General features: G+C 37.1%; 3 long non-coding RNA genes and 1 pseudogene across 6 annotated transcripts; 2 read left to right on the forward strand and 2 right to left on the reverse strand.

The window, feature by feature from the left end:
- The first annotated feature begins 1,235 nt into the window (after window positions 1-1,235).
- Window positions 1,236-4,052, forward strand: LOC143894257 (uncharacterized; annotated as a pseudogene). The gene is made up of 4 exons (XR_013256035.1): window positions 1,236-1,657; window positions 1,748-1,928; window positions 2,013-3,949; window positions 4,029-4,052. The product of XR_013256035.1 is annotated as an uncharacterized LOC143894257 (transcript).
- Window positions 4,053-4,542: 490 nt separating this feature from the next.
- LOC143894242 (uncharacterized) lies at window positions 4,543-6,575 on the reverse strand. 3 transcript variants are annotated; one of them, XR_013256029.1, is made up of 3 exons: window positions 5,857-6,575; window positions 5,597-5,759; window positions 4,543-5,517 (listed from the first exon to the last, which is right to left on the reverse strand). It is a non-coding gene; the product is annotated as an uncharacterized LOC143894242 (long non-coding RNA). The 3 variants fall into 3 exon arrangements; XR_013256030.1 differs by having other exon boundaries at window positions 6,003-6,573; XR_013256028.1 differs by having other exon boundaries at window positions 5,972-6,572.
- Window positions 6,576-8,990: 2,415 nt separating this feature from the next.
- On the forward strand, window positions 8,991-9,780 carry LOC143894237 (uncharacterized). Its single transcript, XR_013256024.1, has 3 exons — window positions 8,991-9,132; window positions 9,217-9,340; window positions 9,450-9,780. It is a non-coding gene; the product is annotated as an uncharacterized LOC143894237 (long non-coding RNA).
- On the reverse strand, window positions 9,503-10,214 carry LOC143894241 (uncharacterized). The gene is made up of 2 exons (XR_013256027.1): window positions 9,729-10,214; window positions 9,503-9,644 (listed from the first exon to the last, which is right to left on the reverse strand). It is a non-coding gene; the product is annotated as an uncharacterized LOC143894241 (long non-coding RNA).
- Window positions 10,215-25,309: the final 15,095 nt, after the last annotated feature.

Consider the following 25,309-nt stretch of genomic DNA (forward strand, 5'->3'; position numbering starts at 1 on the left):
AATTTATGTTACAAAATCATATTATTTTATATCTATTCTAAATTATGTTACAAAATCATATTATTTCCATATTTGATTCTGTCAATAATTGCTCTAGAGAACTCCTCGGACTCCTCAATAATGGGCAGTGATCAGCATGTGTATTTCTTTTACTATTTACTCAACCCATTTTTTTCTTTGCATCATTAGACACTTCTTTTACAAAATACCCTTTATTCTTTTTTCCAGTGTCAGCAAAATAATTGTGTTTGGATATATAAGTGTGTGGCAAAGTATTATTAGAGGAGCGGAGTTGCAGAGGTAAAGACTTCTTTTCTGAACAATACGCATGGTCTGCAGTTTCGAATGGCTTGGTGGACTTCTTCCTTAATTTATTTTTTTTATTAGTCTCCTTATCATACGGGCATACACAGAAATGGCATGGTATGGCATTTTCACATAATTGCTTCCGTCCAGCAACGAGCTGTATATCCACTGAATTGAAATGGACCTGAAATATAAGAAAAATATTACAGGACTGAGAAATAGGACAAATATAAATTAGAAACACTAGTTATTAAAAGCTCTTTTCCTTTTACAGCTGATAATAAACTAATGAAAATTAATTTTTATCACTCACCTCACAAATTCTTTGAAATGTGGGTCGCCAATTCGAGCCCTTCCCAAGCGCTGCTATCCATTTCTGTCGTAACTCTTCGTTTGATAGAAAATTAAAGACAGAGTAACCTTTATTACTGTTATTGGTACAGCGATTTGCCGCACAAAAGGTTGGCATCGCGAGTCTGAACAAAAAATGTGCAATAATTAATGCAAAGCATTTAATAATGCAATAACAATAATTCGTTGAATAAAAGCCTATAAATAATAAAAAGACGTCAAAGTAAAATGTGCTAACCTCTATAAGATGACAGTGAAACGCATGTGTCGTTGCATGTGTCACACGCGTTGTCGCTATGTATAATTCAATATGGCAGCAGCTAAATAAGCACAATTCACCCTGACCAATCAGCGTCATCTCACGATCACGTGATCATTGGCGAATCTCTGTTACACTATAGGATCTCTAGTGTAAACTGAATAATTACCAAATGCGTAACCAAAATGTTATAATCACAAAGATGACATTTGTGAAACACGCCATTAGAGTTATTGCGAAGTTCTAAACACATAGTCAGAATATAGAATATAAGGTAAATCTGTGAATATATATAATAGAAAGACAATATAATAATTACCATAACCTTTCTCCGTAATGTTCTCCGTAATATACCGTGACTCTGACAAAATATAATTCTCCTGATACCAAAACGGTGTCGCGGCTCCACGTATTTCACTACTATTTCCACAATTCTACTCCTGACTCTTGGTACCACAGCAGCTAGCCCGAGGGATGGAGATATTACGCACGAGACGAGGACGAGACCACACAGTATATACTGTGACGAGACTGCCACAGATGATGGAAACTGCGTGGCGCGTCGGGCACACGTAGAGAGCCTCGTAGGGAGAGAGTGGCAAACTCGTCACGTGACCCCCTTTCCTCTGATTGGTCGCGGGCGTTAAAGCTCCTTGTGACGTAAAGAAGAGGTTAAGGCAGGTTAATGTTTACAAACTGTTACAAACTAAGGTTCCGTCGCGTTACAGCAATCGAGTCTCCGTAAGTGATACATTATTATTAATACTGAAATTAATACTGAATACGAAAAAATTTGCCCTCTTCGATTTTATATACATGAAATAAATTCAGTTTTCAGTGTTTCCTGCATATTAAAATGCCTGGCAGGTGCAGTGCTCCAAGATGCACAAATTCAAATAAAGAAGGATTTTGTTTAACAACATTTACTCAAGATCCTAAATTAAGACAAGAGTGGATCGATGCTGCTGGAATTCCGGATTGGAACCCTCCAAAATCAGCTGTATTATGCGAAGTTAGTACTGAAGTGTATGTATGTATAAATGTATTATGGTATAACAGATATTTTTCTCTAATGTACTTGTACCTCTCATTTTAGGTTCATTTTCGTCCATCAGCGTTATACTGCGTGGGCAACAAGAAATTTATTAAAAAGAATATCATACCAAGTTTCTTTTGCAAGTGTGATGGATCTATAAAGAGAAATCTCTTGCAGAAATTCAGTCGAAAGAACTGCAATGCAATGAATTAGTTGAATCTCTTCCTCATAAAAAAGTATTTTCAAGGAATAATTTCCCAAGCAAGTTTGAGCAAGAAAATAAAAGTTTTGAGGAAGGCCAGTGTGTCAATGAATTTAAAGAGCATAATTATTTTTCTGTTCGCAAAAATACTGAATGTACTACGTTTCAATCTTATAAGAAAAGAAGAACTGAGAGATATGTTCATACCTCAGATTGTATCATAAAGAAGAAACCCATTACTGTAGATACATTGAAGAAGGCATTATCTGAAAAAGAAAATTCTAGATCAGATTCTGATGCAGTCGAAGACATAAATACATCACCAGAAATTATTCGAAATGAAATATTGTCGACGGAGAGTTCGCCTAGTGTAGAGGATTCTACATTGAAAAAGGCATTGTCTGAGAAAGAAAATTCTAGATCAGATTCTGATGCAGTCGAAGACATAAATACATCACCAGAAATTATTCGAAATAAAATATTGTCGACGGAGAGTTTACCTAGTCCAGAAGATTTTAAACTGTTACAAGAAAAATTAAAAATGGCTGAGAAGGAAAAAGATGCCCTGAGAAGTAGAGTTAATTACTTAGAAAAAGAAGTTGAAAAAAGTACTTATATAATTAATAAAGTTCTTAATAAAGACCAACAAGAAGCAATTTTAAAAGGTACTACAAGAGGTTTCAAGTGGTCGAATGAAACAATCAAAAAGGGACTGAAATTACACTTTGCATGTGGATCACACGGTTATAAGCAGATAATTGAGCTTGTTGCTCCATTCCCTGCATCAAAAACTTTAAGAGAAAAGATAGAGCACATCAAATTTCAACCAGGGATACTTGAAGATATCTTTAAATATCTAGAATTGATTGTTCCTCTTATTCCGCCAAGATGGAAGATTTGCGGTCTTGTTTTTGATGAGATGGCGATTAAAACGCAGCTTGAATTTGATACAAGTACAGGAATGTATATTGGAAATGTAACGTTGCCTGGCAATACAGAGAAATTGGCATGTAAATCTTTAGTTTTCCAGTTATTTGGACTTGGTTTTCATTGGAAGCAGTACGTAGCTTACCACTTCACTCCACCTTCTTCAATGAATGATGCAGTTAAAGAGGTTATTATAGAAATACTTCAAAAGTGTCATCATATAGGTCTGAAAGTAATTATTTTAGACTGTGATATGGGAAACAGAGGATTGCTCACAAAAATGGGGTTCAAGACTACAAAGGCAGATATGGTGTACGCTGTGCCACATCCTTGCGATCCGGCGGTTACGTTACAGTTGATTCCAGATCCTGTTCATGTATTTAAGAATTTGAAAGAAATGGCTATGGAAAGTCAATTTATTTATTTGCCACAAGATGTTATAGAACTATACAATTTACCTAGTAATGTTGTTGACATGGGTCATGTTGAATGGTTAGAATCATATCAATCTGAAAATTACAAAGAGATAAAACTTGCGCCGAAGTTAAACAAAGCAGTGTTAAGACCTAGCCATTTCAATGGAATGAAAGTCTCAAATTCTACTAGCGTTATAAATTATTCCACTGCAAATGCATTAACATTTCTAGTCCAAGAAGGTGATGGAATTCTAGAAATGGAAACAACAGTCTGGTTTATCAGGTTGATTAAAAAATGGTTTGACATAATGACCGGAAGAAATCTCTACCATGCTTTAAGTTTTCACAATCCTCAAGAATACAATAATGCAATAGAACATTTAAAACTAGTTTGTCACATTTTCAAGAATATGAAAGTTGGATGTGGTTCATGGAAACCATCCCAGACTCATGTAATACTTACCACAGAATCAATGATTCAACTACAAGATCGTCTTTTAAACGAGGAAGAGTTTGTTTTCTTCTTTCCAGGCCGAGCAAGTCAAGACAGTTTAGAAAGTGGTTTCGCAAATGTACGTAGAGGATGCTCCAAGCCAACTGCTCTTCAATTCAAATCGAGATTAAGACAGATGTGTGTGGCAGGCGGAGATCGAGCAATATCTACTTCTAGTTATACATATGATGAAGCACCTTCCCTTGTAACTGTACTTCTTACAAAATTGAACGAAAATGAAAAAAAAGAAACTATAGAAACACACTGCAATTTCCCTAAATTAAGTGATTGTGAACCTAGGTCAGAGAATGTAAAAAAAATATTTTATAGAATGTGTGGGTATGTTGTTTTCAAGTTGAGAGCCTCAATCAAATGTGAAAACTGTTATCTAAAATTACAAGACAATTCTGATTTTACGTATACACCATCCTCTTTATCTGCTTTTGTAGCTATTTCAGATTATACTCCTGGAGCTCAAATAAAAGTCAGTACAGAAGTATTTAATATTCTTGAAGGGACAGAAAGAATTATATGGAAATCCAAGTCTAGATTATTACTCTTAGGCAAATCTCTGAATAACAAATTTATATCCCATTTTAATACTGCTTTGAAACATCTTCCTTTAAGCACTTGCCATGATATTAAACAAAAATTAATATCCCGATTTGTGTCAATGCGTCTAAAACAACTGTCAGTTCCTTTAAGTATTACAGAAGATTCAGAGAAAATATCATGTAACGAACCGCGAAAAATCTCAAAGCCGCATGTAAACGACACGACATACATATTGCTTGCAACACTGATACTGCTGTAAAATTACGCTTAGAGTAGGTTGCACGTATAGATACTGTATTTTGCGTAGAAATAGGAATTAGTAGATGCACGAATAATAATATTAATATTGTCACCGTTCAATGTTACACATGAATAAATGTATATATAATTTACGACTCATGACAGTATTGATATTATTATAATTCGTAGGTTTAAGTAAATCGCCTGTTAATAATAGTGTTAAGTATTATCAGTATTGTTCTTAAAATTTATTACAGATTATTTAAAGCAACAGTGTAAAATATAACCGCAACAATATAAAGGAACGTGGAAATAATATTCGCATAATTAGATAAATTCGTCATCGATCAATCGATTCGTAGTCTGGACCGACGCGCGACGCTCTCGATCAATAACACGGTGTACAGAGAGTTTCACGTGATAAATTCACGTACTCGCGTGATTACAATATTCCCTTTACCCCGGACGCCACCGACCGGGTAGTATAAATACGGGCCCAACGAGACGGGCCAAGCAGATTCCCTCAGATTCTCTCAGTTTCATTTCGATTTCGAGAGCACCGCGAGTCGAGAAGGGACTTAGTCGCGAGACCGTTATCGTCCGAAAGGACTTAGCCGCGAGAGCGTTGTCGTCCGAAGGGACTTAGCCGCGAGAGCCTTGCGAGCTCGAGGGACATAGCCGCGAGAGTGTACAGATCGTGGTGCCTTCTCACGCGTCGTGCTGCCGGATACTCTGTAATAAACGAAACGCCATCAGCATTAATAAATACTCATTCTACCAGACATAAAGATTTATCCTTCTTTTATCTTACACTGATTTCTACCGGATACCCGTTGATGCGCGCCTCCCTCAGGGCGTTCTCAACCGATCCTTCCGTCAATGCGCGCCTCTCTCAGGGCGTTCGTGACAGCTCCTTAAACAGATGCGCGCCTCTCTCAGGGCGTTCTCTAAATTTCTCTGTTCCTTCTTTGTTCCTATAACATATATTAATCTAAATCAGCGAAAATATATATATATATATATATATATATATATATATATATATATTAATTACGACTGCCTGCACGTTACCGTAAGGGTCCTTACACACACGCGTACTCGCAAGAACACACGCACACACACACGCTTGCATGCGATTGATGGAGGAAGGAAGTTGAACCAGTCACTATATACTTATATAACGTACTCGGAGGTCAGCAAGTTACCAAGGTAGGTACATTTTTTCATCAATGGTGCGATCCAGACGATCGGGACGTGCTCATCAACTGAAAAGGCTACAACGAGCATATTATTCCGGCGGCGATTTCGATCCGCGCGTGCTAAACACCGTTCCGCCACCGACAGTAAAAACTGATCCTCGCGTAGAATCACCGGTCGTTGCAAATCGGGAGCAATCGAGTGCCATGGTCCAAGACCCACAGTTACCTAAGATAACGAAAATCGAGACGTTAACGCAAAAAATCCGCCTGATACTTAGAGAAGTCAGTACCAACCCAGTCAAAAATTAAAGAAGAAATGTATATATATATATAGTAGACTTACCGTCTCTCCTCGTTCATGTGAGACACTCACACAATATCGCGAAGGTTTCAATTCACTCTTTCTCACTGATTAACCCACCCCGACGTCCGAACGATCGTCTGGACGTAACAATCATCAGCTTTTGCAAGTAAGACAATGGGAGCAGGATTATTAGCTGACAGGTTTAAACAAAAAAAATATGCACGAAGATATTAAAATGAAAAGCAAGTTTATTCTTATATAGTGTAAACAAAAGTATTATTCTAGTATTACAGTTGTCTTGTGATATTGTTTAGCTTATTCTAATGTAATATTTAAACGAAAGTATTATAGTTTTGTGATATAATTTTTTATCATATATGATGTTATTTTATGTGATATTATTTTATCATATATGATGTTAAAATTAATATTTAAAATGACAAATGATCTCATTAATATTTTTCTTTGCTAGCAATATCTTTTATTTGTTCTAAGTAGTTATTATATTAAAGGCCATATTATATGTAATTCGTTATTTCAGGATTTTTTTTTTATAGATGTGGCTATATATGTGTTGTCGTTCTAATATATATCTTTATAATACATGTTATATAAAATATGTTGTATAATGTATAAAGAGATATATAATCTAATATGTATTTTTCTATAAAATAAAACGTTACGAATTTATTACAAATATGTATTATAAATAAATGTTTTATACTAAAAAGTAAGTGTAAAAGAAAAATGTTTTATATTTTTCATGACTAATGTTTATAACTAATATTTTATGACTAAAAATGAAACTTTTCATGACTAAAAATAAAATAACATTTCCTTGTTAAAAATCATTTTATTACATATTCTGTTATAACATATTTTATTAACAGTTTAATGTTGAAAATATGATGCATAGATTTAAGGTTTTATTTCTGAAATCTTGATGAAATTAATGATATCGTCGATACTCCATTACTATTAACTTCCAGAACTTTCTAAACTCATTATTTGATTGACTATTATTGTAATCTCTTACATTTAAGCCTAATAACTATAAATATTATATAATAATAATTGTTAATAGATTCTATGTATTTATTATTTGTTCATGGAATGGCAAAAGCAACATAAGAATATTATAATATATAACGTCTTATATTAATTATTAAAATACATATCTCTTACATAAAATTTTGTATGTTCAACATGTAATTTTTGTACAATACAAAATTTATTTTAAGAAAGAGAAGAAAACTTTTCCTTTATAAAGAACAATGTTTTGGTGTAAAAGAAACAAATATTTAAATAATAACTTATTCTTTAATATGTTTTTATAGTACAAATATGCATTTATAGCACAAATATGTATTTATAGTACAAATATTATTATCAGTATTAAAAGTACAAGATCGAATTCTGTTATCTCTTTCAGACGAAACTTATATAATTGAAATATATATACAGAATTAACAAACCAAAAAAGAATAAACCTTTTCTTTGCCAGTGAATAAATCAAAAGGAGAGTAATAATCGACGCTGACTGGCAATATATAAATTTATTATATATCTCACAGAGATATAATAAATTTATATATTGCTATTGCCAGTCAGCGTCGATTATTACTCTCCTTTAGAATTAACAAACATCATCAAAGAGTTAGTGCGTTATATGTGAGATCCAAATGACTTAATATGCATTAAATCATCTTGTAAACAATGAACTCTTCCCCTTAAAACTTCACTTTCCTGTACAACATTTTTTAACTTTACTTGCATTGCCTTATAGATTTGTAAGAAGTTCTCTTCTCTATTTCTTTTTTTTGTAACTTCACATAGTACAGCTGATTTTGAAGGGTTCGAATCCGGAATTCCAGCAGCATCGATCCACTGTTGCCTTAATTTAGGATCTTGAGTAAATGTTGTTAAACAAAATCCTTCTTTATTTGAATTTGTGCATCTTGGAGCATTGCACCTGCCAGGCATTTTATAATATGCAGGAAACACTGAAAACTGAATTTATTTCATGTATATAAAATCGAAGAGGGCAAATTTTTTCGTGTTCAGTATTAATTTCAGTATTAATAATAATGTATCACTTACGGAGACTCGATTGCTGTAACGCGACGGAACCTTAGTTTGTAACAGTTTGTAAACATTAACCTGCCTTAACCTCTTCTTTACGTCACAAGGAGCTTTAACGCCCGCGACCAATCAGAAGAAAGGGGGTCACGTGACGAGTTCGCCACTCTCTCCCTACGAGGCTCTCTAGGCACACGATGTAAAAAACGCGGGAAATGAAAAGACAAAAGAAATCTGTAATATAAAGGTGCCTTTTCATGCTGACGCTCGACGCTCATTTTCAGCGGCAAGAAGGTCGCATGACCACAATTGACGCCGGCGTCAATTGAAATTCATGAAAAGGAAAACAGCGTCAAAATTTCGGCGTCTTCGCGCTGCTTTGGCTTTGACGCTTAAAGCTGAGAAAATCCAGCTTTCTTTGCTTGACGCTAGCGTCAGATCGAAATCACGTGATCTCGCGATACGCTGAAACGAGCGTCCCATGAATTCGCACCTTAAGGGTGCATCCCGATGGAGAAGAAATAGCGGAACGGAACAGTAACGAAAAAGAGATATGGTGGGGGGTTAACCAATCAGAGTAGTTCCGTTTCAATTCCGTTCCGTTATTTAGTGAGTGGGTTCCCCATGGCACGGAGCTGTTACGGGACGGAAAAGAAACGGAAAAATTTCTAACCTATTCTGTCGAAAGTTCGCAAATAAGTGCAGTGGATCGATTGCTTTGCAACATTTTTATTTTTGCAAATAAAGAGCAATATGTCGTCATCGGTAGGTATTACATGTGAAAATAAAATATATATGTTAAAATCCTATGCTAATTAACCGAATGTGATATATTTCATTAATTTCCAGAAATTCAAATGTGGATATTGCCGCTGGATTGTTTGGTTCGATGAAGACGGAAAACTTTCACATCCTTGCTTAGCAAATCATACGAATTTAATAATGGATAAAGATCGAAATCTCTTTATAAATGGTACGTATATTTGTGTACAAGAGAGGCAATATATATTCAATATAACTAATGGTTAAAATATGTAAATGATATATAAATTTGTTGTAAAACTAAATCTGTTATTATTTAGATTCTTTAGAAACACACGTCGAGAGTGAGAATAACAGCAATAACGCCAGAGAGACTGGAGACAGTGACGTAGGATTGTCATTGATGATGGGAATAAGATCATCATCTACGTTGAGGTTGTCACTTGTTGATGTGGAAGGAATTAATGCTGTTGCTCTTTGAACAGGACGCTTTGAACATATCCACATTTGAATTTCTGGAAATTAATGAAATATATCACATTCGGTTAATTAGCATAGGATTTTAACATATATATTTTATTTTCACATGTAATACCTACCGATGACGACATATTGCTCTTTATTTGCAAAAATAAAAATGTTGCAAAGCAATCGATCCACTGCACTTATTTGCGAACTTTCGACAGAATAGGTTAGAAATTTTTCCGTTTCTTTTCCGTTCCGTAACAGCTCCGTGCCATGGGGAACCCACTCACTAAATAACGGAACGGAATTGAAACGGAACTACTCTGATTGGTTAACCCCCCCACCATATCTCTTTTCCGTTACTGTTCCGTTCCGCTATTTCTTCTCCATCGGGATGCACCCTAAGAGTCTGTTTTACAATAGAACAAAACTAAAGGTCTTTTCACATGCTTATTCGTATCCGTGATTGGCTATTATAGCTTTGCGCTTACCATTCAGCGGTCAACTTTGAATATTCTCGGTTCTTGATTCATTTTCCATTTGATAATGTACATGTATAATATTTATACATTTATATATTAAGGCACATACAGGGTGGGCTACTTATTAAAAAACTTTTGAATATCTTTGATATATTTAAACATCCAAAAAAATAACATAATTATTTAAGTTGTTAAGTTCAAAGTTGGGAATTATATAGTAAAAAGATAATTTTTCTTATGGTCACTGTTTTATATTTTTTAAAATGTCATTTATGTTTTTTTACTTCAAACAACTTGAATTTTTTTACTTAAATCAATTTCTCTTTTTAATGTACACGCAAAAAAATTAAGATGAGACTAACAAAAAGTGACAGTAATATTATATTAATAATATTATATATTAAGTAATATATATATTATATAAAATGTAATATTATATAAATATAATATTATAAAATATAATATTACTAACAAACACACATTTTTAATTGTTATATTTTATATAAACAAATACATTTATACATAAAGTTTATATTCAGCAATGATTTAATTTTTTATTATGCTGTAACAACATATGTATCAAAAGTTATGTTCATAATTGTTAATAAATGTTGATAAATCATATAAAACATCTTTTTGAACAAATGTTGCTAATTTTATTCATATATATATATATTTCTTATTTTCTTATTTTGTAACTATATATGTTATGTGTAATATAATTAATATAAAGTGACATAATTAACCCTTTGTCTGTGTACGTGGGTCTACGGCGTCCGAGTGAAAATAATATCTATTCCGTAATTGTAAAATGTGTTATATTTAAATCTCGAAAACTATACGTATTTTTATTGAAAAGCTGTCGTAAACATGTGACAATTTTAATTGTCAACACTTTGTTAGCAACGAGATACAATTAAAAAACTTCATAGCTTGATGACATATACACAATAACGGATGGAAATTATTATATATGTGTTGTTGCCGTCATGTTTGCATCATGATGCTCAAGATGAAATGATGAATCATTCATTGCTGTCATGTTGCTGACATGTTGCAGACAACATAACGTACCAATATTGCGGACCGTTTGCTCTTGAAATTGCGTCAACTGAGTGCATATATGAGCAGTCATGTAGCTGTATTTGTAACGTGTTCTACTTCGATGTCAGCAAATTTACAGCAAATATGTGACAACACATGCAATGCATATTAGTTTGCTCAATATGCTATATCACGCTTGGCTATCTGGGGCTTTGGTCCTTGCGTCCACGCGCTCCGAGCGTGACGCGCTATCACTTCGTGACATCTCACGCTAATATTTCACGTTACTCCAGTTATATATTTTATTTTGCCGATGTTCTACACTTTTCGCCAGCTCTATTAATTCGAAGCATTCGTGAATTTAGTTTCTTTTTGTATTATTTTGCGTAATATTAAATTAGCGTAATTTTCCGTGTTTTTCTGGCGTCCGCGTTATCCTTTCTGTATTATTCAAAAATTGACGCCCACGTTATCAACCATCTACTTGCTTTATTAATGGAAGCCAAATTGGTCTTTATTATTTTCTCTAAATTGATTACACAAAAAATGTTGCTCTTTATTTGTTAGCTGATTGAATTCATAATTTACGTGTTACCCCGCCGGATATCGCGCTGCTCTTCATTAATCCCGCCCTGCTATTAGGCTGAGCTAGCAATTCCCTCGCACACCGACTTAGTTCGTTTTGCGTCTCTCTTTATTGGTTGTTCGCGATTTCGCGGGCGCGAATTTACGCGTCTGGCGCCCAACCTTAAAGTCGTTTCGTGGAGTGTCGGAGGTGCGAGAGAATTACCGGAGAGGCCTATCATCCCGCTCTCCTTCAAGGTGCCTTTTCATGCTGACGCTCGACGCTCATTTTCAGCGGCAAGAAGGTCGCATGACCACACGTGACGTCGGCGTCAATTGAAATTCATGAAAAGGAAAACAGCGTCAAAATTTCGGCGTCTTCGCGCTGCTTTGGTTTTGACGCTAAAGCTGAGAAAATCCAGCTTTCTTTGCTTGACGCTAGCGTCAGCGCGAAATCACGTGATTTTGCGATACGCTGAAACGAGCGTCCCATGAATTCGCATCTTTATCCATTTGATCTAGAGTCCCTTTATAAAGGTGCGAATTCATGGGACGCTCGTTTCAGCGTATCGCAAAATCACGTGATTTCGCGCTGACGCTAGCGTCAAGCAAAGAAAGCTGGATTTTCTCAGCTTTAGCGTCAAAACCAAAGCAGCGCGAAGACGCCGAAATTTTGACGCTGTTTTCCTTTTCATGAATTTCAATTGACGCCGACGTCACGTGTGGTCATGCAACCTTCTTGCCGCTGAAAATGAGCGTCGAGCGTCAGCATGAAAAGGCACCTTAAGAGTCTGGACAAACTTTGGGAGTGCAACAACATGGCGTGAATGTCACGTATATAGGGACTCTATTCTAGACGCCCTAGATGGAAGAAAAACACTATGGCGTCGATGACTACACGTAATCGTTGTATTGTTGTGATATCGTGAGAGAATTCTACAGAGGCTGTGAGAAAGTGTGTTTGTCTATATTTTTATTTTGACTCGATAGAGATAAGATAACCAAAACTTTAAAATACCTGAAAAGAATATTTCAATAAAATAAATTATAATAGTATATACAATTTATTGATAGAGAAAATTACGAGATGTATATATAGATAAATGCATGACATTGTCATTTTCATTTTTTATTAATTTTGTAATTCTTTATTTCAAATTTTAAGACACCTATTCTGTAAATGTTAACGACATCATTTCGTGCTTTGCGCAGGTATGTAACACTACAGTGCTACAGCAAAGCACGTAACAATATTGTTAATGTGTACTGGCACGTAATATGCACGTAACTTTGCGGAATGGATTCCTGTCAAACTTATACTGTTTTCCTTAAAAATACAATAGAAATGTAGGAAATAACAATTCCGATCGGAATCCATTTCGAAAAGTTCCATAATACGCACCTTGAGAGAGGCTCCTAAGGCTCGTTATTTTACCGCTCGTGATTGGTTCCGCCATGGTGTTGCACGTCCAATGAAAATAAGGACCAGTCTGTCCAGACTCTTATAAAGGGACTCTAATTTGATCCGGCACACGCCCCGGACCGCTCCGGGAGTGAAAAAGTCGTGACAGTACATGAGTATAAAATGCATATATTTACGCATATATAGTTACATTCCTCTGTGTATCCCCTTTATCCCTATGACTAGCTGATTACCCGGGCTTCGCCCCAAAGTACATATGTAATAAGACACGCAAATACGTCTCTCTCTCTCTCTCTCTCTCTCTCTCTCTCTCTCTCTCTCTCTCTCTCTCTCTTTCTCTCTCTCGTAAGTATCGCTGGTGTCACGCTATATTGTCACATACACTTTAAAAATGTCATTAATGTACAAAGCAAACAACAGTGGGCCGAGCACGGAACCTTGAGGCACTCCAGATGAAGTAAATAGCCAATTAGAAAAATAGCCTTCATCATCAACAACTGCTTGAGACCGGCCAGTTAAATAAGAGAAAATCCAGTTTATAACAGCATAAGAGAAACAAATCTCTTTTAATTTGATGAGTAATTGTAAACGAGGAACCGTATCAAACGCTTTGCTAAAATCAAAGAGAATCATTATGGTAATGAGTCTATCATCAATCCCCAACTTAATGTCTTTACAGACACGCAGTAGCGCAGATTGAGTATTATAGCCCTGGCGATATGCAGACTGTCTAGGATTCAGTATATCATATTTATCTAAATAGTCAACTATTTGTGAAGCAAAAATTCTCTCACATAGTTTGGACAATTCCGGCAAATTTGTAATTGGTCGCGTGTCCGACGGGGAAAGAGGTGTACGAATTTTCAAAAGAGGACGAATGTACGCTCTCTTCCATTCAGACGGAAACAAAAACGCATTTAACGATCGATTAAGTAAGGAGGTAATCCACGACGAAAAAGTGGGCCACGCAATACGCAAGACAAAAAGTGGGATACCATCCGAGCCAGAAGCGTAAGGGTGCCATTACATGGAGCGCGGAAACGCGGAAACGCGGAAACGCGGAAGCGCGGAAGACAAAATTTACTAGATTTCCGTCGATCCGTTCCGTCTGTTTTGAATGCCTTAATATTACATGGAGCATATTTTGAGCGGAAAAGCGGAACGGAGAATTATAAAATATTAATTTTTAACGGTATTTATTGATTAAAATGCTTGTATTCAATAGATAAGCTGAAAAGATAAGCATATTAATAAAAATTGCAATGAATTAAGTGAACACAATTTTAAGAAATGAATACAAATGTCTATTTGTCACTATACTGTTCCGCTTTTCCGCGCAAATTGTGCTCCATGTAATATAAGGAGAAACAAACTCGCGGAACGAACGCGTCAAAATCCGTTGTCGACGCGGATACAGTATACTCCATCAAATTTCGGAGCTGTTTAATCACATTGAAAAAAAAAGCTTTTACACATACTCTTCGATTACTTTATTATTTAATAAAAGTGGCAGTATAATATTATAGATCCAAACATCATGTTGATGGTTATTATGAAGTATATCTTATATGCAAGCCAGGGTACATACATAGGCTGCGTTAAGTACTGGCAGTGAATATCGAAACGCAGCCATATGTATATACATACACGATAATAGCGGATTCCGCTTTTCCGTTCAAACGTGCGGGACTCAACTCGCGGAAACGCGGAATCTAGTTACTATTCTGTTCCGCGCTTCCGCGTTTCCGCGTTTCCGCGCTCCATGTAATGGCACCCTAAGAGTGTAAAGGTCGTGCAGTGATGAACTCAGAAATTGAACTAGGCAGGATGGAGGAAAACATGAATTCTGGACGATTTGAGGGACTAGTAACTGAAGCAATAGCAGATATAAGGTCAGAATGTATAGGCATGGAGGCTGAGTATTAGAAACAGAGGCGTAATATACATTAAGCTGATCCGAAGTGAAAAAATGTAGCGGAGATGTGAATGTAGATTTCGGAAGTCCCAATCGAGCCAGTTCTCTCCATAACTTTGCTGGATCGGTGATGTTAATAAGTGAATTGTAGTAAAATTCACTCTTCGCACGCTTGATATCAGCATTGAGCTCATTGCGGAAGTGTCTATAAGTAGCATAGCCTAAAAGACTGCTAGAACGTTTAGCTTGTTTATACAGCCGATCACGAGCACGCAGCCGAGCAATCAATTCCGCCGTAAGCCACCGCACAGGGGGCCTTTTAATTCTAAGTACACGAATAAGGGCAAAAGGTCAAGTGTCTCTAACATGGCATCCGACAGGACCCCACAGAATCCATCAACATCAGTATCGTCAGACAATTTATCCAGTTCAATCCGTACAGCGTCGGCAATAGATTCGAGGTACTCAGAGAACTCAGAACCATCAAAGCCTCTGTAACTCCGCCGAGTAATGGTTCGTTCAAATATTAGATTAGAATTGAGTGACATTAACAACTCTAACAGATCATGACCCGCAATGAAAGGACTTAGAGATTTGGTAAATGATAGAACTTGTCAACATCATCCACAACCAGGACATCAAGGCAAGAGTCAGAGAACGCAGTATGATATGTAGGTTCGGAGTTAACAATATGTAAAGATAAGACAAACATGAGTTCACGCAAGTAATTCGCTTCAAAATTAGTCGATGACAGATTGCACATTAAATCACCGCCAATAATTATGTTTGGTAATTATGCAGTATAGGGGAAGCACCTCCGATGACCTTGACCTTGACATATGTTGTCAAGGTCACCCTCCTGAGTGACCTTCAGAAGGTTTTAGCCGTCGCTCGTTTTTTATTAAAAAGTTAAAAACAAAAAAAGTTTCGAAAATATAGCAGTTATTTTAAGTACTGAGAGGCATAAACGACTAATATTACGTTTTTCTTTAAAACAGAAAATAATTTATTTCGCGAGAAAGTCGCTGCTTTACCAAAACACAACATTTAAAGCAGTAAATTGTTGATAAATTGAAATTTTTTTGTTAAAGCAGAGAATACATTATTTTGCGAAAAAATCGCTGCTTTACCAAAACACAACATTTAAAGCAGTAAATCGTACCTATGTAGGTTAGTGACGCGCTTTAAAAGTATTTAAGTGTTTAAAGCGCGTCAACTAACCTATATATGCATCTATATATGCTATACTTTCCAAACTTTTTTTGTTAATAACTTTTTAACGAATAGCGAGCGACGGCTAAAACTTTCTGAAGGTCACTCGTGGTCATGACCTTGACAACATATATCAAGGTCATTGAAATCGGTGAGGTCGCCAAACTTTTTTTTGTTAATAACTTTTTAATAAAAAACGAGCGACGGCTAAAACCTTCTGAAGGTCACTCAGGAGAGTGACCTTGACAACATATGTCAAGGTCAAGGTCATCGGAGGTGCTTCCCCTATACTGCATAATTACCAAACATAATTATTGGCGGTGATTTAATGTGCAATCTGTCATCGACTAATTTTGAAGCGAATTACTTGCGTGAACTCATGTTTGTCTTATCTTTACATATTGTTAACTCCGAACCTACATATCATACTGCGTTCTCTGACTCTTGCCTTGATGTCCTGGTTGTGGATGATGTTGACAAGTTCTATCATTTACCAAATCTCTAAGTCCTTTCATTGCGGGTCATGATCTGTTAGAGTTGTTAATGTCACTCAATTCTAATCTAATATCTGAACGAACCATTACTCGGCGGAGTTACAGAGGCTTTGATGGTTCTGAGTTCTCTGAGTACCTCGAATCTATTGCCGACGCTGTACGGATTGAACTGGATAAATTGTCTGACGATACTGATGTTGATGGATTCTGTGGGGTCCTGTCGGATGCCATGTTAGAGACACTTGACCTTTTGCCCTTATTCGTGTACTTAGAATTAAAAGGCCCCCTGTGCGGTGGCTTACGGCGGAATTGATTGCTCGGCTGCGTGCTCGTGATCGGCTGTATAAACAAGCTAAACGTTCTAGCAGTCTTTTAGGCTATGCTACTTATAGACACTTCCGCAATGAGCTCAATGCTGATATCAAGCGTGCGAAGAGTGAATTTTACTACAATTCACTTATTAACATCACCGATCCAGCAAAGTTATGGAGAGAACTGGCTCGATTGGGACTTCCGAAATCTACATTCACATCTCCGCTACATTTTTTCACTTCGGATCAGTTTAATGTATATTACGCCTCTGTTTCTAATACTCAGCCTCCATGCCTATACATTCTGACCTTATATCTGCTATTGCTTCAGTTACTAGTCCCTCAAATCGTCCAGAATTCATGTTTTCCTCCATCCTGCCTAGTTCAATTTCTGAGTTCATCACTGCACGACCTTTACACTCTTACGCTTCTGGCTCGGATGGTATCCCACTTTTTGTCTTGCGTATTGCGTGGCCCACTTTTTCGTCGTGGATTACCTCCTTACTTAATCGATCGTTAAATGCGTTTTTGTTTCCGTCTGAATGGAAGAGAGCGTACATTCGTCCTCTTTTGAAAATTCGTACACCTCTTTCCCCGTCGGACATGCGACCAATTACAAATTTGCCGGAATTGTCCAAACTATGTGAGAGAATTTTTGCTTCACAAATAGTTGACTATTTAGATAAATATGATATACTGAATCCTAGACAGTCTGCATATCGCCAGGGCTATAATACTCAATCTGCGCTACTGCGTGTCTGTAATGACATTAAGTTGGGGATTGATGATAGACTCATTACCATAATGATTCTCTTTGATTTTAGCAAAGCGTTTGACACGGTTCCTCGTTTACAATTACTCATCAAATTAAAAGAGATTTGTTTCTCTTATGCTGTTATAAACTGGATTTTCTCTTATTTAACTGGCCGGTCTCAAGCAGTTGTTGATGATGAAGGCCATTTTTCTAATTGGCTATTTACTTCATCTGGAGTGCCTCAAGGTTCCGTGCTCGGCCCACTGTTGTTTGCTTTGTACATTAATGACATTTTTAAAGTGTATGTGTTTCATATGATTTTTGCTGATGATATTAAGATATACCGCTCATGTTCACCTGCTAATATTCTTCACGCTTTAGAGTTAATATCTAGAGACGCCAATGCCATTTTTGATTATGCTAACAGGAATGGCCTTAAGCTTAACCCTGCTAAGTCGAAGGTTATTATATTTAGCAGTCAAGCACATGTCAATGCAATTAATCTCAACTGTCTACCACCAATCATAGTGAACAATACTCCATTACCATTTGTAAGTGAGGTGAGAAATTTAGGTGTTATCTTTACATCTAGTCTTTCGTGAAAGAAGCTCATCTCCTTTGTCTCACAAAGAGTTCACTGTGGGCTACATAATTTAAAGTTTAACAAGAACTCTCTCTCTACCGATCTTAGAATTAAGCTTGTTACTACTTTGATTATGCCGCATATAGATTATTGTTGTCTTGTTTACCATGCACTGAGTATGGCATTAAACACTAAATTGCAGAGACTCGTCAACTGCTGCATTCGATTCATCTTCAATCTCAGATATGATGAACACATTACTCCATATAGACGTCAGTTGGGATAGCTCACTGTTGAGAACAGACGGTTATACTTTCTTGGATGCCAGATGTATCGTATTCTTCATATGCGATCGCCTATGTATTTACGTGAACTATTTACCGTCTCTGACTCATCGCTTAGGGCTTAGGAGATCTGACCAGCCTGCTACTTCATCAGCTCAAATCTTCCAGATACCTGCTCATAGAACTGTAACCTATAGAAATTCTTTTCAGCTCTTAGCAATATATTTTTGGCATTCCTTTCCTAGTAACATAACAACAGCACTTTCTCTTGCATCCTTCAAAAATCTTCTCCGCTTGTTTTTATTGTCATCTGAATCTGTTTAATACTTTGGGCTTTCCGTGCGAGTTGCATTAGTGCAATTGTTATTAGTGTCCAGTCGGATAATCCAGTTTATTGCGTTGCTGCGTTATACATATTACTATCTTAGCTAAGTTGCGTTATGTATTTTTAATTTAGTTTTTAAGTTATATTTTAAGTTGCTTTTCGCCTTGCTTTTGCGTTTCTTTTTTGTAGTTAAATATTAGTTTTAAGTAATACAATCACAGCAAACGAAAAAAGATTAAAAATATAAAAATTTTTTAATACCTTTAAATCTCTTTTTTGGCGGAATTAGATGAAATTAGATGGGATTCGAAATGAGATGGTCCAATCCCATGGAATCCAAAAAAGAAATTTTCAATTCCATCCAATCCTATGGAGTCCGTAAAGGTTATGGAATTGCATGGCATTAGATGGTTTAGGAAATTGTTTTAAATTCCTCCCGTAATGACCACACACACACACAATTTTATGAAAATAGGAAAGGATCAATGCTTTTAGATAAACGTTTATTTTTGTAGTCAGACGACTGGCGCCGTGTGGGCTTAGAGCTTGGGAACTCTTGCCCTAGGCGACTAGCGCCTGAAAATATCCAAAAATATTTTATTCGGTCTCGTAGGGAGTCTCCCTATATATCGGTCGATGCGGAATTTTGAACTCGAGAGAATGTGCGGGCGATGCGACGCCAAGCGGCGTTGATGCGAACTACCCATTTTCCGCGCGGGCGTGTATCACAAAAGTCATACTTTATTCAAGAAAATGATTTATTACATGGCTCTTAAGAAATTATTTCATTGGATTTAAATATTTATTTTCTTGGTGTATAGATTTTAAATATTACACTTTTTTTTTAAATGTTATTACATAGAAAAAAAATTATTTTCTTGTTTAATGTTTACTTATAACAAGATATTAAGTGTCAAAGAGCATATAAATTTCAACTAAAAAAATTGTCATTTTAATTCTAGAAAACATTTTCTAAGATGTAATTTTTAAAGTAAAGAAAGTTAGATTTCTCATTTTGAAATAACAGTTTACTTTGTTTAATAAATAATATTCTGTATTTCATGAAATCTTTACTTAAATGTAGAAAATGTATATATATATAATGACTTAAAATAATTTATTTAATACAATACACATATTTACTTGGAATTGGATATTTTTATTTAAATAAAATGAATATTTACTTCAATCAAAAACAATCATTTTAAGTAAATATTTACTTCGTTTAAAAAATTTTTTCTCTCAGTGTGCTTGTTACTCGAAGTATCCAGATAACACAGAGAAAATCGAAAAAGAATTCTTTTGTATATGTCACCAATTCTAAATTCTTTTTTAGATGCAAAAAGAATTCTTCTTAGAAACAGAATTCTTCTTAGAAAAATAATTCTTTTTGCATCTAAAAAAGAATTCAGAATTGGTGACATATACAAAAAAATTCTTTTTCGATTCTTTCTGTGTTATCTGAATACTTCGAGTAACAAAGCACACTGAGAGAAAAATTTTTTTAAACGAAATAAATATTTACTTAAAATGATTGTTTTTGATTAAAGTAAATATTCATTTTATTTAAATAAAAATATCTAATTTTTTCAGAATTAGTGACATATATATATATACATATATAAATTCTTTTTTGATTCTCTGTGCTATCTGGAGAGGATAGATTAGAATACAATTCTCCTTATCGAGCTCACGCTGTACGCTGAAAAACAAAAAATAATATAATTTATTTTATTGTTAACTTAATTGTATATATTTGCAATAAAAATTGTCTAATATAATTTTTGTAAATAAAACGTTTTATTTTAATGTAACAATACCGACTGTTGAATATTTAAAAAATTTAATGTTTTACATTAGTCTGTTTATCCCAAAGTTACCAAAAATTAAACTAATAGAACTTTTAAAATTAATTCATAAAAATGACTTTCAATTTTGTAAGTGATAGGGAATGACATATTCAATATATATTATAGACTCAAATAACGATGGGATAAAACTAGGAATTTAATGTATTGTACTCGTTTTTCAATCTTAATTTGGAATAAAATGGAATTTGTTCTGTTGTAAATATCGCCGGAATTCAATGGAATTCGATATATACATATTGATTTCCAAATTTGGGATTCAATGGTATTTATTTCATTGTCGGAATAGTCGGAATTCAATGGAGTTCAACACGGACACTTTTCAATCCCTATCCTGGCATTCAATGGTAATCATTTTTATTGTCAGAATAGACGGAATTCAATGGAATTCAATACAGAAATTTTTAATTCCTAGTTTGGCATTTAATGGTATTCATTTCGTTAACGGAATCAATGGTATTCAATGGAATTCATCACGAAACTTTCCAATCCTTAACCTGGCATTAAGTGGTATTCATTTCGTTAACGGAATCAATAGTATTCAATGGAATTCATGACGAAACTTTCCAATCCCTAACCTGGCATTCAGTGGTATAATATTTTTGTGTCGGAATTGGATGGGATTCAAAAAAGACAAATTCTTTCCAAAATAAGGAATTCCATGATATTGAAACTATTTCAATCTCTTTTTTGGACACAATGGAATTCGGAAAGTCTTTAATTGAATTCTTAGCAATCCCGTTTTAATTCTTTTCAATCTTTTTTTGTTTGCTGGGATGGGATGCAATATAATTGTCACTAAGTTTTTCTTTCTATTACTATCTTTTTTCTTCTTCGTTTCTTTACTTTTTTCTTAGCTTATATTATATTGCATTCTATGTCTGTGCTATTTTGTATCTTTGCCCTATAGCTTAGGTTCGGGCATAATAAAATCAAATCAATCAATCAATCAATCTCTCTACCCTTCTCTCTCTCTCTCTGGTGAGTACTGCACGTCACGTTGTTTCCTTGCTCTTGCTTTCTTTGATTTCTTTCGCTGCCGTGAACTGCCTTCGGGCTGTCTTGTTGCAGGCTCGAGCAGGTTTTTTGTTGCTTGGCAGAATATATATTCTATTCTTCTGTCATTGCAACTACCGGGCTGGACATCCTTGAGTGAAGTTTTTCCGGTTCTAACCTCACTTTTGCATGATTTCTGGATTGCTGTGGTTTGTGCATGAGCTGCCTTGATTCGCGCGTGTGACGACATCTGTGGGCCTTGTGGCGCACCACCATCCGTTACCCATTGGACCGTTGTTTGGTTCTGCTCTCTGCTGCTGTCAGTTGATCGACCATGCAGCGCGCGTGCATTAGGTGCAAGAAATCGGTTGCGACGGCTGCTGTTGTGTGCGAGTGCACACACTAAACTCTTCCATCCTGGTTGCATTAAGGCGTACGCCAACTACAAATACGCTGAGCAGTGCTGTATAGATCTGGCGGCTTCGCTGCATCCGGTGCCAGATGTCAACGGTGTTGAGTCGATTATGTCATTGGCTGCTTCATCTGCTGCCCCTCTTACACCGGGGGTCGAGTGCACGGAGCTTTTGGACTTTACGGCTCCCGCTATCAGCACTCTGCCGCAATCAGTGACTGGCGACACGACGAATGCGCTCTTACGCCAACTGGTTGAGCAGATGAAGTCGTCTGAAGCGCGATTCTCTGCATTTGCTGAGTCGTCCGAGGCGCGATTCTCTGCATTTGTTGAGTCGTCCGATGCGCGATTCAGTGAACTCAACGATAAACTCAGCCAGTTGAATTCAATAGCTAATAAAAGTAAAGTGTCGACCGCAACACTCAGCGCATAGCTGAGTTGGAGCAGCACTGTGCTGCTCTCACGAATAAAGTGCGCGGTTTAAAAGGCGAATTAAAGAACGAACTTAAGAGCAAATTGAAGAGTGATCTGAGTGGTTCTCGTCCCGCTCCGCGGTCTCCTTCGTCTCGAGTCTCGCGAGCTTCCGACATCATTATCTCCGGGTTTCCTTGTTCTCTGTCCGACACGTCAATGGACCTTGTTACCAGCGTTCTTCGTGCGCTTGATATATCTCAGCTGGCTTCGGACGTTTTTGAGACTCGCGACGTGGGGGGCGGTGGTGCGTCGGCGGTGCGTGGTGTTGCGACTGGCTCAGTTTCGGCCCCTGATCTTCGAGCCGTCACTGCGGACGGGAAGCGATCGGTTATCGTTGTGCTTAAGTCGCGTGAGATTTGCGACTACATCCTCACCGTTATGCGCCGTAAACGTCGACTCACTGTCAGCGAGGTTTTCTCTATAGACATCCCCGGGCATATTTATGTCAACGAGCTCCTACCTACTGATGTCTATAATCTGTTGCGCCGGACTCGGGTCGAAGCCAAGCGGCTATCTTACAAGCATATATGGTGCAGGGACGGCCAGATTTTTGTCCGTAAGGACCGGGGTCATTCTCTCGTTTTGATTGCCGCTGAGACCGATCTTGCGGGGTTTCAGTGACTTGTGACCGACGGGGGCTGTGTTCCTTCTACTTTGCGTGATTGTCTCGCAATTGCTCAGTTCAATGCCCATCTCGAGTCTATTCAGGCCTTCTTATCATTTAAATTTTTTCACATTATTTCTATTTCCGAGACTTGGCTTCACTCGCATATTTCCGACGACCTGGTGCGAATCCCTGGCTACTATTTGTTACGAGTCGACAGGGAGGGCAGGGAGGGTGGTGGTGTGGCTTGCTACGTCCACGAATCCTTGCGGGCGCGTGTTTTGGCGTCGTCGCCTTCTGCCTTCTCGAACGCGCCTGAGTATCTCATCCTGGACATCCGTTATGGCACGTGTGAGCCTCTACTGTTTACCACCATGTACCGTAGGCCGAAGGACAAAAATTTTAACAATTACGTCGATGCCCTTACTACGTTTGCTCATAGCTATAAAAACTTTATCATTGCAGGTGATTTAAATTGCAACCTCCTTGCTTCATCTTATAAATCTAATCACCTCAGGGACACGGTTTCCCAATTGTCGCTCAGTATTGTTGAATCGCGGTCAACTTTCCACACCAATTCTTCAGACTCATGGTTAAACGTTTTCGTAAATCTGACGCTCCTTTTATCAACGGTCATGATCTCATCGAGCTAACATATTTATTTAGGGTTCCGTCCTTTGCGAGTCGCACTTTAATTCGGCGTTGTTATAAGAGATTTGATGAGCGAGCGTTTGTGCAGACTCTTACCTCTAAGCTCTCTTCATCTTTTCCGTGCGATTTTGGTCTGACTAGCCCGGGCGAGTCTGACATTGACGACATCCTGAGCACCATTACAAATGATATTACCGCAGGCTTGGATCTGCACGCTCCTGTTTATTTTTTTCGTGTGACTCGTCCGTCTGCGCCTTGGCTCACTGGCGATTTTTCGCGCCGAATTCGGCATCGTAACAGTCTTTTTAATGCCGCGCGCAGATCTGGCAACATTCTCGATTATCACATTTATAGGCTCTACAGGAATCGTCTCATGTTTGATCTAAGAGGAGCCAGAGAGCAGTTCTATATGAATAGATTGAGCGCAGCTTCTGCTCCGTCCAAGATTTAGCGTGTACTTGCCAATCTTGGTTTAGTTAAATCGCATTTTTCCTCACCACTTATCTTTTTTTCACGCGATTTCTTGAATGCCCATTATTCCTCAGTTTCAAATTGTTATCCTTTCTGTTATCAATCTCAATTCTCCAATATCATTTTATCTATTACGCCTGACGAACCACATTTTAGCTTTACTGAAATATCTTATGATACCCTTCGCTCCTTTATGGTTTTTTCACCTACTGTTTCCTTTGCCTCAGGTTACGATCAATTACCACTGTTTGCTATTGCCTTGGCCTTGCCTCATATTGGTAACCTTTTGACCTCCTTCTTCAATTGCTGTCTCAATCTGGGTTATTTCCCATCTCTCTGGAAACGCGCTATAGTGCGTCCTCTCTCCAAGGTTAAATCTCCTACCTCTCCTTCTGAAACGAGATCCATTGCCAACTTGTGTGAACTCTCTAAGCTATTTGAAAAAATCCTGCACCGCCAAATCGTCGACTTTATAAATTCTCACCATATTCTTGATGACCGTCAATCGGGTTTCGTAAGGGTTTCTTAAATTTAAGAAATCCAAGGTGTGGCGGTCTCCCGACCGCACAATCAAGACGGTACGCGCGCCGCGCGCGCGCCCACCGATCACGCCTCGAGCGCGTGGGCCAGACTACGGCCCGCGAAGCTATACGAAAGCGCCGCCGACAGGTGGCAGACTTTCTCGCGTTTCAGTTCCCGACAGGGAAGAATAAAAAGCCACACGGCGACGGCCTAGACAGCTTTCGACTGCTCTTTGGCTCATAGCCAAGAACAGGAGAAGCACTTTTGATAACCGATCTCGCCGTCACCTTGCCGCCGCCGAAGCTACGGCCACCACCGAGACGAGC

The sequence above is a fragment of the Temnothorax americanus genome, unplaced genomic scaffold (genome assembly GCF_048541705.1).
Source record: "Temnothorax americanus isolate GAGA-0224 unplaced genomic scaffold, ASM4854170v1 Scaffold133, whole genome shotgun sequence".
Taxonomy (NCBI): domain Eukaryota; kingdom Metazoa; phylum Arthropoda; class Insecta; order Hymenoptera; family Formicidae; genus Temnothorax; species Temnothorax americanus.